The sequence below is a fragment of the Thamnophis sirtalis genome, unplaced genomic scaffold, assembly GCF_051295495.1.
Source record: "Thamnophis sirtalis isolate CommonGarterSnake01/CBP01778 unplaced genomic scaffold, rThaSir2_p1.2 scaffold_4, whole genome shotgun sequence".
NCBI lineage: Eukaryota > Metazoa > Chordata > Lepidosauria > Squamata > Natricidae > Thamnophis > Thamnophis sirtalis.
This window is the reverse complement of record NW_028261384.1, coordinates 112655320-112668995: the sequence shown is the minus strand read 5'-3', so window position 1 is coordinate 112668995 and position 13676 is coordinate 112655320.

The window sequence follows — 13676 nt, the reverse complement described above, 5'->3', positions numbered from 1 at the left end:
GCAGTCAGTAATCAACTTACAGTGTTTGTTTAGTGACCATTTGAAATTACAATGGCAGTGAAAAAAGAAACTTATAATTGATTCTTGCCCTTATGATTAGTCCCAGTTGCCTCACAGTCACACGATCATAATTCCAGCAATTACATGTATTTACACATATTTATTGTAGCATCCTAGGGTCATATTATCACAATTTGCAACTTTCTAAAATAGCTTCTGACAAGCAAAGTAAATGGGGCAAGTTGAATTTGCTTAGCAACTGTGTGATTCACTTAACAATTGCAACAATCCACTTAATAATCATGGCAAAAAAAGGTTGTAAAATTGGACACAAGTCACTTTCCTTGCTTGGCAATGGAAATTCTGATCTCAGTTGTGGGGGACTGCTGGGAGGGCCGGACTAACTATCTGTAAGCAACTGATGAAACAAAAGCTCATGTAAGGCTTTTTTTTTTCAGCTGGAAATGATAGAGAAATGATTGAAGCCTGGGAAACTGCCCCTTGTCAGTCAATAGGATTTTTGATTTACCACAACCTGCTAGGTACTTAGGACCCAATGCCACACTGGTACAAGTAAATAGCAACCAATGACTTAATAGCTGGCCAAAAACAGTTGGCCATCAAGATTGTAAATCTGTGCAAAAAAAGCTTACCTAAAAATGTCCATTTGAAGTTTAAGCAGCAAGAGTGGTTCAAGATAGTTCTAAATAGTTGTTTTCAAGAAGGATTAAAGGCAGAGAAGCTACATAAATCTATATGTAGGGTTGGCTGGATACAATTGCTTGAGCCTCACCCTTTGCCTTGTGGGAAACCTCATTGATTGTGATTGCTCTGATCAGCTCTTCATGCATCAGGACTTGGGGCTTAGGGGGTCACACCTCATTATCCAGTTATTTCAACTAATAGAAGATGCTTGTAATTTTTCAGTATTCAGTATTTTCAGATAAATCATGGCTTGAAGAGTCCAACTGTCATTTTTGATTGGAGCAATGTTGTCAGAATTGGAGTCATTTTCTAAATCTGGATCCTGGCCCATGACATAAAGTTTTTCATGACTGGAGCAAAAGAAATATTCTACTAGGATATAAATTGTTTCTGTGGTTATAGAGTCAAAATTGTGGAATTACTTGCTTCTGTTGTAAGTAATAAAAATATTTATTCACAAGGTTTCAGTATGTAACCCTGAAAAGATCTCTGATAAATGAAATACAAGACATTAGAAAACACAACTAGCAATAAATTCACATGTAGAGGTACAAATTGGAGTTCTATTAAGGCATTGCCTTAATTGTAATCAATAGAAAATAGAATCTAGGTATAACCAGAATAAATTAAGAGCCTTATAACCAAAGTAAAGGAAGATACTAAAATCTGTAAAACTGGTTTCATTTTCAACCATGTGTCTGGAAGTCAAGCTTTAAGGGTAGAGGTGGGTTTCAATTTTTTTTTTTACTAGCGGTTCAATGGGTGTGGCTTATTTTGTGGGTGTGGCTTGGCAATCATGTGACCAGGTGGGAGTGATTTGGTGGGCATGTGACTGGGTGGGAGTGGCTTGGTGACCATGTGACTGGGTCAGTATGGCCAATTTAGCAGTCCATTTTGCCAATTTAGCAATCCATTAAACAATACACAGCAGCCCCCTTTTCTATTCATTTTATTACTGCATGAAAATTTTATTTTAGGGGTTTTTTTAACTAGGGAAAATGCCTGGGGCAATGCCTGGGAATTTCTGGGAATTTCTCCTCCGTAAGAGGCACTAAAATAACCAAGATGATATCTGGAGCAGGGGATTGGACTAGATGAGCTCTGAGGTTCCTTCCAGCCCTGGATTGCTGTGCTATTTCAAAGCATCCTCTGAAGCTGTGTTTAGTGCCAGGTTTGTGGTCCTTTTTCTCTCCCTCCCTCCCACCCTCTACCCATCCATCTAAATCTCATTCACTTTCCCTTCCCTTTTTTCCCTTCCCTCCCTCCCTTCCTTCCTCTCTCTCCTTCTTTCCTTGCTTTATTCCTCCCATCCTGTGAAGAACTCCAGGTGGTCTTTGGTAGGTGGAAGAAAAGCCAGACATTTTGAAACTGAGAACATGCCCATTGATCATCTGGCATTCTTAGAGCTCCACTATTGATTAGCTTAGTCTGGAGCCTAAGGATAGCAGCTAGCAGAGGTCTTCAAATTTGGCAATTCTAAGACTTGTGGACTTCAACTCCCAGAATTCTCCAGCCAGCAGAGTTGAATTATGGGAGTTGAAGTTCACAAGTCTTAAAGTTCCCAAGTTTGAAGACCACTCTGTTCCATGCACTTGGGGATCTCCAAATGGTGAGGATTTCTTTCTTTCTTCCTTGAAGGTCCCCCCAGGCTCCCAGGGGGCTGCAGGGAAGCTTGCTAGCCCCCCCCCACACACTTTATTTTGGGCCTAGCAAGCCTACCTGAAGCTTGCTGAGAGCCAAAATGGGTGCCCCCACATGCTTTATTTTGGGCCTAGCAGGTCTACCTGAAGCCTGCTGGGAGCAAAATAGGGCTGGTAGGGGCAGGGGAAGGGAAGGTTGCGAGCCTGGTGGGGACAGTGGGGAGGCACACAGCAACCTCGGGGGGGGGGCTGTAGGCTAGAGGAGGAGGCAGTTCAGTTGGGGGGTAGGCAGGCACCAGGTCGCAGTTTAGGCAGGAAAACCACCTGGGAGGTGAGGATTGATTGGGTGGGATAGATAGGTGGGGCATTTGCACTTAAAATGGTCTGTGCATGTGTATAACATTAAAAAAATGGGGAGAATTACATTTTCTCCTAGTAGGTGGAGACATTATCCAGGCATGGTTATAACTCCGTCAAGATCCAATCGGACTGGGTCTACAAGCTTTAAAGACATGCCCATGAATCTCCTTCTACCCAGCTTAGACTCTGTCAATCCTTTGGATAGCTCTGACTGTTATATCTCTCCTTCCTAAATAATTCAATTTTAAACTAAATTTGTGTTAAAAATTTCCAAATTGCTTCTAATTGGCTCCCCTTCCAAATTTAATTCAATTTGTGGTGAAATTTTGCTTTGAAGGCTTCGCAGCCTTCCAGGAGGCATTTGCCTCGCTCTCTCTTGGCTCAAAATATCGGGGAGATCATTAGCGGCTAGCCTACAAGGTTTTACCTCAGGCTCTTATCATCTGGCCGATCGCTGCAGCTGCGCGCCTGAAGAGCCGATTGCTGCAGCTGCGACGTTTGAAAAGCCTCTGCCCCTCGAAGATGCCAGCTGAAGACGCTTGAAATTGCTGCAGCTGCCTAAAAGCCGCTTGAGTGCTGGACACTTCACACGCTGCCACTCTTTCTTGCCGCCTAAGGGCAGAGTATCCACTTTCGGCCTCCTAAGATGTTTTCTGTCTGGAACGTCCTTGCACCAGGGCCATTGTCAGGTGGCAATCCCGGCTAGCAATCAGCCGCCTTCTCGGTGCAGTCCCTCAGCCCAGGTCTACTCGGTGGCCATTTTCTTTAGGTGGGAAAACTGTGGTAGCCATTTTGTGAACCACTAATCATGAGTAATGTCAACCAACGAGACCTCAACTCCTCAGGGGGATATCCCATCTACTCCAGCCATCGTTCCTCCTTCTGTGCCCTCTGAAACACAGAGCCACAAGAGAACCTCGGCTTCTCAGCCACCATCAGCTAAGCTGGCTAAGGCCTCTAAGCCTGCTTCATCTCAGGAGGCCTCCAACATTTCTGCCTCTGGTTCAGATCATGATAGGGCCTCAGATTCTGCCCCATAAAAGGCTACATCTAAGACTAAGCATTGCACTGGTCCTGTCTCTGTCTCAGTGGTTTCTCCTCAAGTAGTGGTCAACACCCCTGAGTATCTCTCTACTGACACCAATGGGGATGTTTCCACTTCTGCTTTTCCATTGAATCTGGAGGATAGGATTGGGTTTGAAAGGGGAGTATGCTTCCAAAGGGCATGGCAGTGTCACCCCGGATATAGACATGGGGTCCCCTTCCCCCAGACCTATTACTGTCAATCCTACTGATATGGCTGACATCATAGCAGTGGCTATTGAATGGGGGATTGCAGCAGGCCTTCAACACCAGGGCCTGGCTGGTTCCACCCCTCAGTGTTCCACTTCTAACAAGTCCAACAAGGACCAATCCTCCCGTTCTTGGGGGACTGCTCCTGCAAATACCTCTCATCCGTCTGCTGCAGAAACTGAGGAACAGGTAACCCGTGATTCCGATCTTGTGGATGATGCGGACTTGACACTTGCCCCTTCAGCCTCGGTGGGCCTATTCAAACGTGCCTTGTTTCACTCACTCTTATTCAAGGTCAAAAAAGTATCTGGCATCCCGGCCTCTAAACCATCCTCAACTGCAGAGGTTGACAAGTCTGGCACCACAGATCCACTCTTTTCATGTCATTCTGTCGAAAAGGATGTGGTTCCTTCCCCAAAGTTGTTCTTGGAAGTAATTCAAAATTAGTGGACATCTCCTGGGGTGGGGCCACTCCCTTCTACATTGGACAAACAATTGTACAATGTTAATCCTGAGCTATCTAAGCTGTTGGAAGTCCCTTCCATTGACCTCCCTGTGGTATCTCTTTCCTCTCCCAATGCAGCCTTTAATGCCCCAGAGGACGCTCTTCGTCCGTTGGACAAACGCTTTGAACAAACCTTAATTAAGGGTCATCAGTCCTCTGTGTGGGCTGTTCGGGCCACCTCGTCTGCCTCTTTTTTCAACAGGGCAGCTCTCCATCGGCTGAAGCAGCTACAAGACGGAATCCCTCCTGCTGATTCCCATTCTCACCAGGACATCAACAAACTAAAGGTGGCAATTGAATATGCTGCACATGCCTCCCTAGATGCGGCACATTTCTTCTCCAAGTTGATGGCATCATCAATCACCACAAGACGTCTTCTATGGCTGAAACAATGGCAAGCAAAGGGCAGAGCAAAGTGGCATTTGGCTTCTTCTCTGTTTTCTCCTGGTCTTCTCTTTGATCCGCCTCTGGAACCTCTCTTAGTAGAGTCCAAGGACAAACGAAAGGTGCTTCCTTCTGAAAGCAGAAGTAATTCCATCAGGGATCTCCCAATTGGAGCCTTTCATTGATTGTTGGGACGTCATCACCAACAATGTCTGAATCAGATGTACCATCAGATTCAGTCTTGCTGTGGAGTTTTTCTCCAGGCCCCCACAGACTTTCGTACTATGTCCAGTTTCTAGAGACGTTACCAAAAGACATTTGGTCGAACTTGCTATTAGGCATCTCCTCCTCATTCAGGCCATCGAGGAGGTGCCCCCTGACCAACAAGGGCTGGGGTTTTATTCCCATCTCTTCATAGTGCTTAAGTCTTCAGGGGATTGGAGAGCAATTCTCGACCTCAAATTTCTAAACAAATTTATAGTTTACAGGAGGTTTAAAATGCATTCTCTGCAATTCATCTTAGAGAGCATTCGGCCTAATGACCTCCTATCCTCAGTAAATTTAATGGAGGCATACCTCTATATTCCTATTCTTCCAGATCACAAGAAATTCCTCCATTTCTCCTATGCGGGGAATCATTTTCAATACCGTGCCCTTCCACTTGGCTTGTCCTCTGCCCCAAGGGTCTTCACCAAAATCCTTGCTGCGCTGGCTGCCCATCTCAGAACTATGCGGGTCAGAATTCTCTGTTACCTTGATGATATTTTGTTACTGTCCAGGTACCTTCACCAAGCAAACAGATGTCCAGCTCACCCTGTGGATTCTGGAAGAACATGGTTTTCTGATCAACTTGAAGAAAAGCCATCTGCAGACCATGACTCGCCTCCCACATCTAGGGGCAGTGATAGACACCTCCCTGGAACAGGTCTTCTTGTCGCCAAAGCGGCAGGGGAGCATTCACGATCTAGTCTCATCCATCTGAGGCCATCCGAAGATTCCTCTCATCCACCCTGTCACAATTTCTGGGGAAAATGATGTCCACCTTCAATATCGTTCCATCGGCCAGATTCCACAGTCACCAGCTACAATGGTTTCTGCTACCATATTAGAAGGCAGACTGCAGTTGCCCGATGCACAAGGTTCATCTCACCGCAGAGGTAAGCCGGTCTCTTCGCTGGTGGCTCTCCCCTGCCTTGGAACAGGGTTCTCTATTTTGCGAGTCCTCATGCATCACTCTAACCACTGATGTGAGTCTGCAAGCCTGGGGAGCTCACATTCTGTTGCACACATCCCAAGGCCTTTGATCATGCTCCGACCAGAGGTACAGTATCAACTGCCGTGTGAGCAATAGTGGGCGTATCTAGGTACACCCACGTTACACCTATCCTACGCGAGCTGCACTGGCTTCCAATTGGTCTCTGGACATGCTTCAAATTGCTAGTCATTACTTTTAAAGCCCTACATGGTATTGGACCTGGCTACCTGAGAGACCGCCTCCTGCCATTTACCTCCCAGAGACCCATTACATCTTACAGACTAGGCCTCCTCCGGATTCCATCTGCCGGTCAATGTCGGCTGGCGACTCCCCGGGGGAGGGCCTTTTCTGTAGCTGCTCCGGCCCTGTGGAACAATCTCCCCATGGAGATCCGGACCCTTACCACCCTTCCGGCCTTCTGCAAAGCAACCAAGACCTGGCTGTTCCAGCAAGCCTGGGGCTGTTGATTTATCCAGCCCCATCCTAAGCTGTGAATGTTGTGGAATTTTAATGTTTTTTTAATTTTTTTGTATGTTCCCCCCACCCTTTTTATCTGTAATCCGCCCTGAGTCTCTTGAGAGTGGGCAGCATTCAAACCCATTAAATGAAAATGAAATGAATGAAAATGGTTGGAGCTAAAAGCTCCAATTCTTCTTCAATTTGAACATATCATGACCAATGTGCATATACTCGTCTTTATGGACAATATCACCACCAAAGCGCACATAAACCGGCTGGGGGGATGAGATCCCAGTGCCTAATAACCTTGTCTTTCCAACTGGGGTCCTAGGTGAAAGCCCACCTATTGTCTATCTGGGTCGAGCACATCTCAGGTGTCCAGAACAGGCAGATGATCTCAGCTGCATGCACATCGACCCAGCAGAGTGGAGCCTGCATCGGTGAATCTTTCAACAACTGATGCTCAAGTACAGCCTTCTGGTTCTTGACCTCTTTGCTTCCCAGGGAAACAATCAACTGCCAAGGTATTTTGTGCACTATGTGACTTCAGGGGCAGAGAGCATTGACGCTCTGAGGTGCGAATGGCTTCCAGGCCTTCTGTATGCATTTCTCCCAACCCCTCTCATACAGTGGGTAATACAGGAAATGCTGATGGAGGAGGTGGAATTGATCCTGATTGCTCCTCGCTGGACCCACAGACCTTGGTTTGCCAATCTGCTAAACCTTTCTGTAGCTCCTCCATGGCAACTTCCCCAGTTCCCCTCTCTGCTCCTTCAAGGGTCATTCCAACATCCCGACCTTCCTTGGTTACAATTAACCGCCTGGAGATTGAGCGGGAGGCTCTAAGGACTGCCAATCTATCCTCTGAAGTTATTCACACAATTCAAGCCTCCAAGCGCTCTTCTACTAACTGCATTTATGATGCCACTTAGACACAGTTCTCTGTCTGGTGCATATAGGAAAGACAATGTTCCTTTACGGGCTTCTATCCCTAATATTCTCCAGTTCCTGAAATGAGGGCTAGATCTAGGACTCTTGCCAAACATTCTCCGTCACCAGATTGTCCTCCGTCCTGTCACTAAGTTCCACACAGCCCCTTTCTCTTGACCCACTAATCCGTCGCTTCTTGTGAGGTGCCACAAACGTCAAGCCACCAACAATACATATGTTCCCGACTTGGGATGTCTCCAAAGTCTTGGACTCTTTAACTCAGCCTCCTTTTGAACCTTTACAACTGTATCCTTATATGACTTAACCTTAAAAGTGGTTTTTCTTGTCGCCATAACCTCGGCGAGGTATATTTCTATATTTCTATATATAAATACACACACATATATACATATATACATATATACATATATACACATATACACATATACACATATACACATATACACATATACACATATACACATATACACATATACACATATACACATATACACATATACACATATACACATATACATATATACACATATGTACATATATATATATATATATACACACACACACACACACATATATATACATATACATATACATATACATATACATATACATACATACACACACACACACACACACACACACACACACACACACACACACACACATATATATATATATATATATATATATATATATTCAAAACAAACATACAAATCCTCCTTTACATACTGTAAATCAGTTGGTTACAAAAGGCTTTTGTGCATCAAATATAATGCATATTAATTCTAATATTTTAACTCAGATATTTATTATATTACCATAATCATACCTCCACTTTTATTTGACTATAATTATTTAAATGTCCTTCATCATAAAATATACCAAGATTTAATACATAACCAATGCTGGCATTTCATTTGCTTATTTATAAAGTCACCATTAACATTATATCCTCATATCCTGTTTTAACTAAACATCCGTAATATTTAATACCAAAATTTTCTAATCTTCCATATATATATATATATATATATATATATATATATATATGTGTGTGTGTGTGTGTGTGTGTGTGTGTGTGTGTGTGTGTGTGTGTGTGTGTGTGTGTGTGTGTGTGTTTTATTTGTGCTGATAAATAAATAAAGGGAGACTAGTATAGATCTATTTCAAGTTATTTAGCTCTCATCAGCTAGCCATACCCTTACTGGGAATCGAATCTTATTTATCAGCACAAATAAAACACAAATATAACAAAGGCAACAGTAAAAAAATATTGGGTTTCTGTCGTGATGGACTCTTGTGACGAGCCGATTGACAGAGATGGAAGCAGTTAGCTTCCTCCCATAATTGGGGCTTACCAGGGGTTGTGACACTATATATATAGTTTATTATCATTATCCTTTCTTTATTTAACTATATCCTATATCATAACATTTCCCCCCTATTAGTTAAAACTTAGCTGTGTCTAATTTTGTTCTTTTTTTACTGTTATTGTTATTAATAACCTTTATATACATTCCAAAAATATTTCTAGCCTTCCCTTCACGAATAACATTCAATATTCATATCCAAATATTACTTATCATAACAGCTCAACATAGTATACATTACTATCATTGTCAATTTTTATTTAACTATACCTATTATCACTGAGTTTAACTAAGTTTAGCTAGTTTTAAATTATACTCTTCCATCTATCAACCTGTATCTCTCCAATAGCAAAACAATCTTATGTCTTCCGCCATTTGTGAATCCAGACCTCCAAACATATTCTTAAACAAATCTGTTTGGACTCATCTTTGCAGCTCCTTGTTTATAGTATTTCTCATATAATATTGACGTCTTTCTTCTGTTTCCTTTTTCAGCTTATCTTTAATTTTCAACTGTGTTATCAAATATTTTGCAAATAGTATTTCATAGTCCATAATTTCTTTAATGCCTTCTTCTTCTTCTATGTCCTGTCCTTTGAAGTAAATTTTCTCTCCATTTCATTCCTTTTCCAATATTCCACTCTTTCCTCCCTCATAAATGAACCAATTGCCACAAATATCAACAAGCTCAGTCTCTTTATATTCATCTTCCATTTCAATTTTTTGAATTTCAATCTTCTTATTTTGTGTTTGAAAAACATCCTTAATTTCATCACATTTCGGTGCCAAATGCACCAAATAATCCACTTTTCTCTCAATTCTTTCCTCTGTCTCCAACACCCTCTCCAGAGTTAAAAGTACTTCTCGGAGAGACACCATGTTTATAAAATCTAAAAACTAATTTAAATCAAAGAATAGAAGAACTTAGCAGCAAATTTGATTTTTGTAATGGTTCTGGACTGTGGTTTTAAATGTTATTTACATGGATTGATTCTAAGCAAAACTTTTTCAAATGGATGGATTATCCTTTTAACATTTCTCTGTGACTCTTTGTAAGACACAGATGGATTGCTTTGGCTTCGACTTTCTAAGATTTTATTGTGCAGCTGTTTGGCTTAAGATCTGATAAGATTTTACAATTGTCCCTTTGAAGTCTGTTTTCGCTTGCAGAGAGTTTGCAAGTGAGTGTTCCAATCTTGCTGAGCTTCTAAAAAAAAATATAACTGCGTATAAACATGGTGAGGAATATTTCTGAGTTGGCTGCATTGTCCATCAGAAAAGATTTGTTCATTTTTCATCCAGATAAGGTCGTTTTCCGCCTTGATTTTGTACCTAAGGTAAATTCTGTATTCCACGGAGCCCAGGAACTGATTCTTCCTGACTTTTGTCTTAAACCATCTCATCGCTTGGAACATAAGTGGCATTATTTTGATGTGTGACATGCACTAGACATTTATATTAAAAGAACTGTTGTTTTCAGACACTCTGGGGCTCTTTTTGTAAAGTTCCAGCCAGGAGGTAAGAAAAGCTCCAAAGGCTCTTCTTCTGACATTGGTTGTTGGGTATGAGCTGCTATTTCTAGAGCCTACTCCACATTCTCCCTGCCTGTTTCACCCAATATCATGGCACACTCCACCTGCAGCGCAGCTACCTCTGCTTCCTGCTCATCTCAAGCTTCACTAGAGGAAATTTGCTGGGCGGCCACTTGGACCACTATATCTCTGTTCATCAGCCACTACAAGCTCAATAGATATGCCTCAGCTGATGCGTCATTTGGCCGGCACGTGTTGCAGCAATTGGTTTCTTCTTAGAATTATGAACTTCTATTCAGGACCCTCCCAATGGGGCAGATTGGGCTTCGGTATGTCCCATGACTGGATGATGTCTCCACCTACTAGGAGAATGTGTGTTGGTTACTTACCTGATACACCCTTTCTCGGGATGGTGGAGAAATCATCCATCCCCACCCTTTCTTTATGTCTTAATCCTTGATTTTTCTCTGTTTTCTTACCTTGAGGAGAAATATTATCTATCATTTGAGACTAATTACACAGCGGTCTACAAGTCACGCCTTCATCTAAGCTGGGTAGGAGGAGCCTCATGGGTGTGTTTTTAAAGCTTGTAGACCCAGTCCAATTGGATCCTGACAGATTCATACCCATGCCTGGATGATGTCTTCACTGTCCCGAGAAAGGGAGTATCAGGTATGTAACCAATGCCCATTTCAATGAAGATTGTTCTGAACATGTGCAGAACAGAAAACCAAGATGGTGCCAATGGAGGATAGAACTGATACAATCATGTGTGCACTGGAGTTACTACCTATTCAGCTGAACAGGACCAAATAGGTAGGAACCCACCTCTGCTTGAGGAGAGGCAGCATGATCAGTTCTTAAACCAATTTATATTTATTAATTAAGGGATATCATTTTATTTTATCATTGATTACCTTAGTGTTTGGGACATACTTGATTCATCATAATGTTTGAAGATTCTGCTACACTGACTTGACTCTTTTAAAAATCATAAGCCCTTTACACACTTGATCTCATAAATTGCAACTCTTGCAGATTTGCTACTAAATATTACTATCCAGATAGATTTCTTTTTAGGCTGAAGTGAACTGCAACAGATGTGAACCTTCTTGCAATAGATGGAGGTGTGGCCAGCACGCATCCGGCCAATGGGACAGGAGTTTGACAGTCCTGAACTAAATAACCCAATTGATACAAGAGGAGGATTTAATTCTGATCTTTCACTTCACATGGTCACTATTCTTGAGAATCTGTAAAAGTTCATGGGTAAAATACGACGCTTTTGTCAAGAGGACCTTTATTTTTTACATCTTTTTTACGTGTTGACTAAAACTGGAATACTGCATTTTTACTGCATGTAAAAAAGATATGGAGACTCTAGAAAGATGTAAAAAAGATATGGAGACTCTAGAAAGATGTAAAAAAGATATGGAGACTCTAGAAAGAGTGCAGAGAAGAGCAACAAAGATGATTAGGGGACTGGAGGCTAAAACATATGAAGAACGATTGCAGTCTGATGAAAAGAAGGACTAGGGGAGACATGATAGTGATAGTGTTCCAAAATCTCAGGGGTTGCCACAAAGAAGAGGGAGTCAAACTATTTTCTAAAGCACCTGAGGGTAGAACAAGAAGCAATGGGTGGAAACTAATCAAGAAGAGAAGCAATTTAGAACTGAGGAGAAATTTCCTGACAGTTAGAACAATTAATCAGTGGGACAATTTGCCTCCAGAAATTGTGAATGCCCCAAAACTAGAAGACTTTAAGAAGATGTTGGATAGCCATTTGTCTGAAATGGTATAGGGTTTCCTGCCTATGCAGTGGATTGGACTAGAAGATTTCCAAGGTCCCTTCCAACTATGTTATTCTATATTCTATTTTATTTTATTGTTCAATCATTTCTAACTCATTGTTCTAATGAGACAATTCCAATAGGATTTCTGCCAGTATTTTCTACTGTATCTCATTTTCTTTCAGATTTTTGCCTTCAGTTTTTCAAACTTCAGCCTATTTTTAGTCCCTTCATATAATTTTGCTATTACTGCTTCAAGTGAATGCTTAGTTTTTCTTTAACAAGTACTATAGTATTTTGTGTGCTAAATATATTCTAAAGAATATTCTCCAGCACTACAGTTCTAAGGCATCATTTTATAGTACCTAATCCATTCTCACAGTTTAACAACTATATGTACAACCATGGACACTGGACAGCTGCAGTTCCAACATTGTGCAACATTTTGAGTACACTCTTTATTCCCATGAGATTCAGATTAGGTTTGTGGCCACTTCAAACTCAGAATAGATTGACTATGCCTGCTTTTTAATATTTTCCAACAGATTAATTTGGCTCTTTACTTTCATCTTTAGTGAAAGATTCTCTTAAATGCTTTATATTTCCAGCCACCAAAGTCATATCAGCATAAGTTACATCATGAAAATGGTATTGCTTTGATTCTGCTGAACCTGTGGAAGTTGACAGGATCCTCCAGAATGTAAATGCCATTATTGTTTTAGTAAGTTGGCTGAGAAGGCAGGGTTTCATGGAGGAAACAAATTATCCTGTTCAATCATGTTTCAGGCCAGGGTATGGAGCAAAAATAGCATTTGTTGCTATTATGGATGACCTCTAGTGAGAGTGGGATAGTGAATCCATCCTTGTCTTCTTGACTTATTGGCAGCTTTTGACACTATAGACCACAGATTTCAAAACTGTGGCATCTTGTTGCTGTCACATGAGGTTTCACAGAGTTTATCCAATTCATGGAGCTGGAATGGGCTTGGTCTACATGTGATGCATCCAGCCTGTGGGTCTCAAGATTGACACCCCTGTTATAAACCATGATATACTTTAAAGCTATCATAGGGAGTTTGGGATGAGTGGCAAACTTCGTTCTAGTTAACTTCTTCTTCCATAGTCAGTCCCAATCAGTATTGATAGTAGCAAGAGGTCCAACTCATGTCTCCTTTTTTGTGTGGTACAGCCTCTGTAACATCTACATGAAATCATTGGGCAAAAGTGAAAGTAAAAGCTTCAGCTATTACTTCAAAAGTTCACCAAGTCATTCTTACCTTAATTTCAAATTATACTATCGTTTACACAAGTCAGTTAAGGATTATGTTATTAGGAATGCCTAAAAACTTGCAAAAAAGTAGTGGTATCTATAATGGAATATTTGAAAAATGTAATAATATTTTAGATTATTACACATTGAAATTTCTGC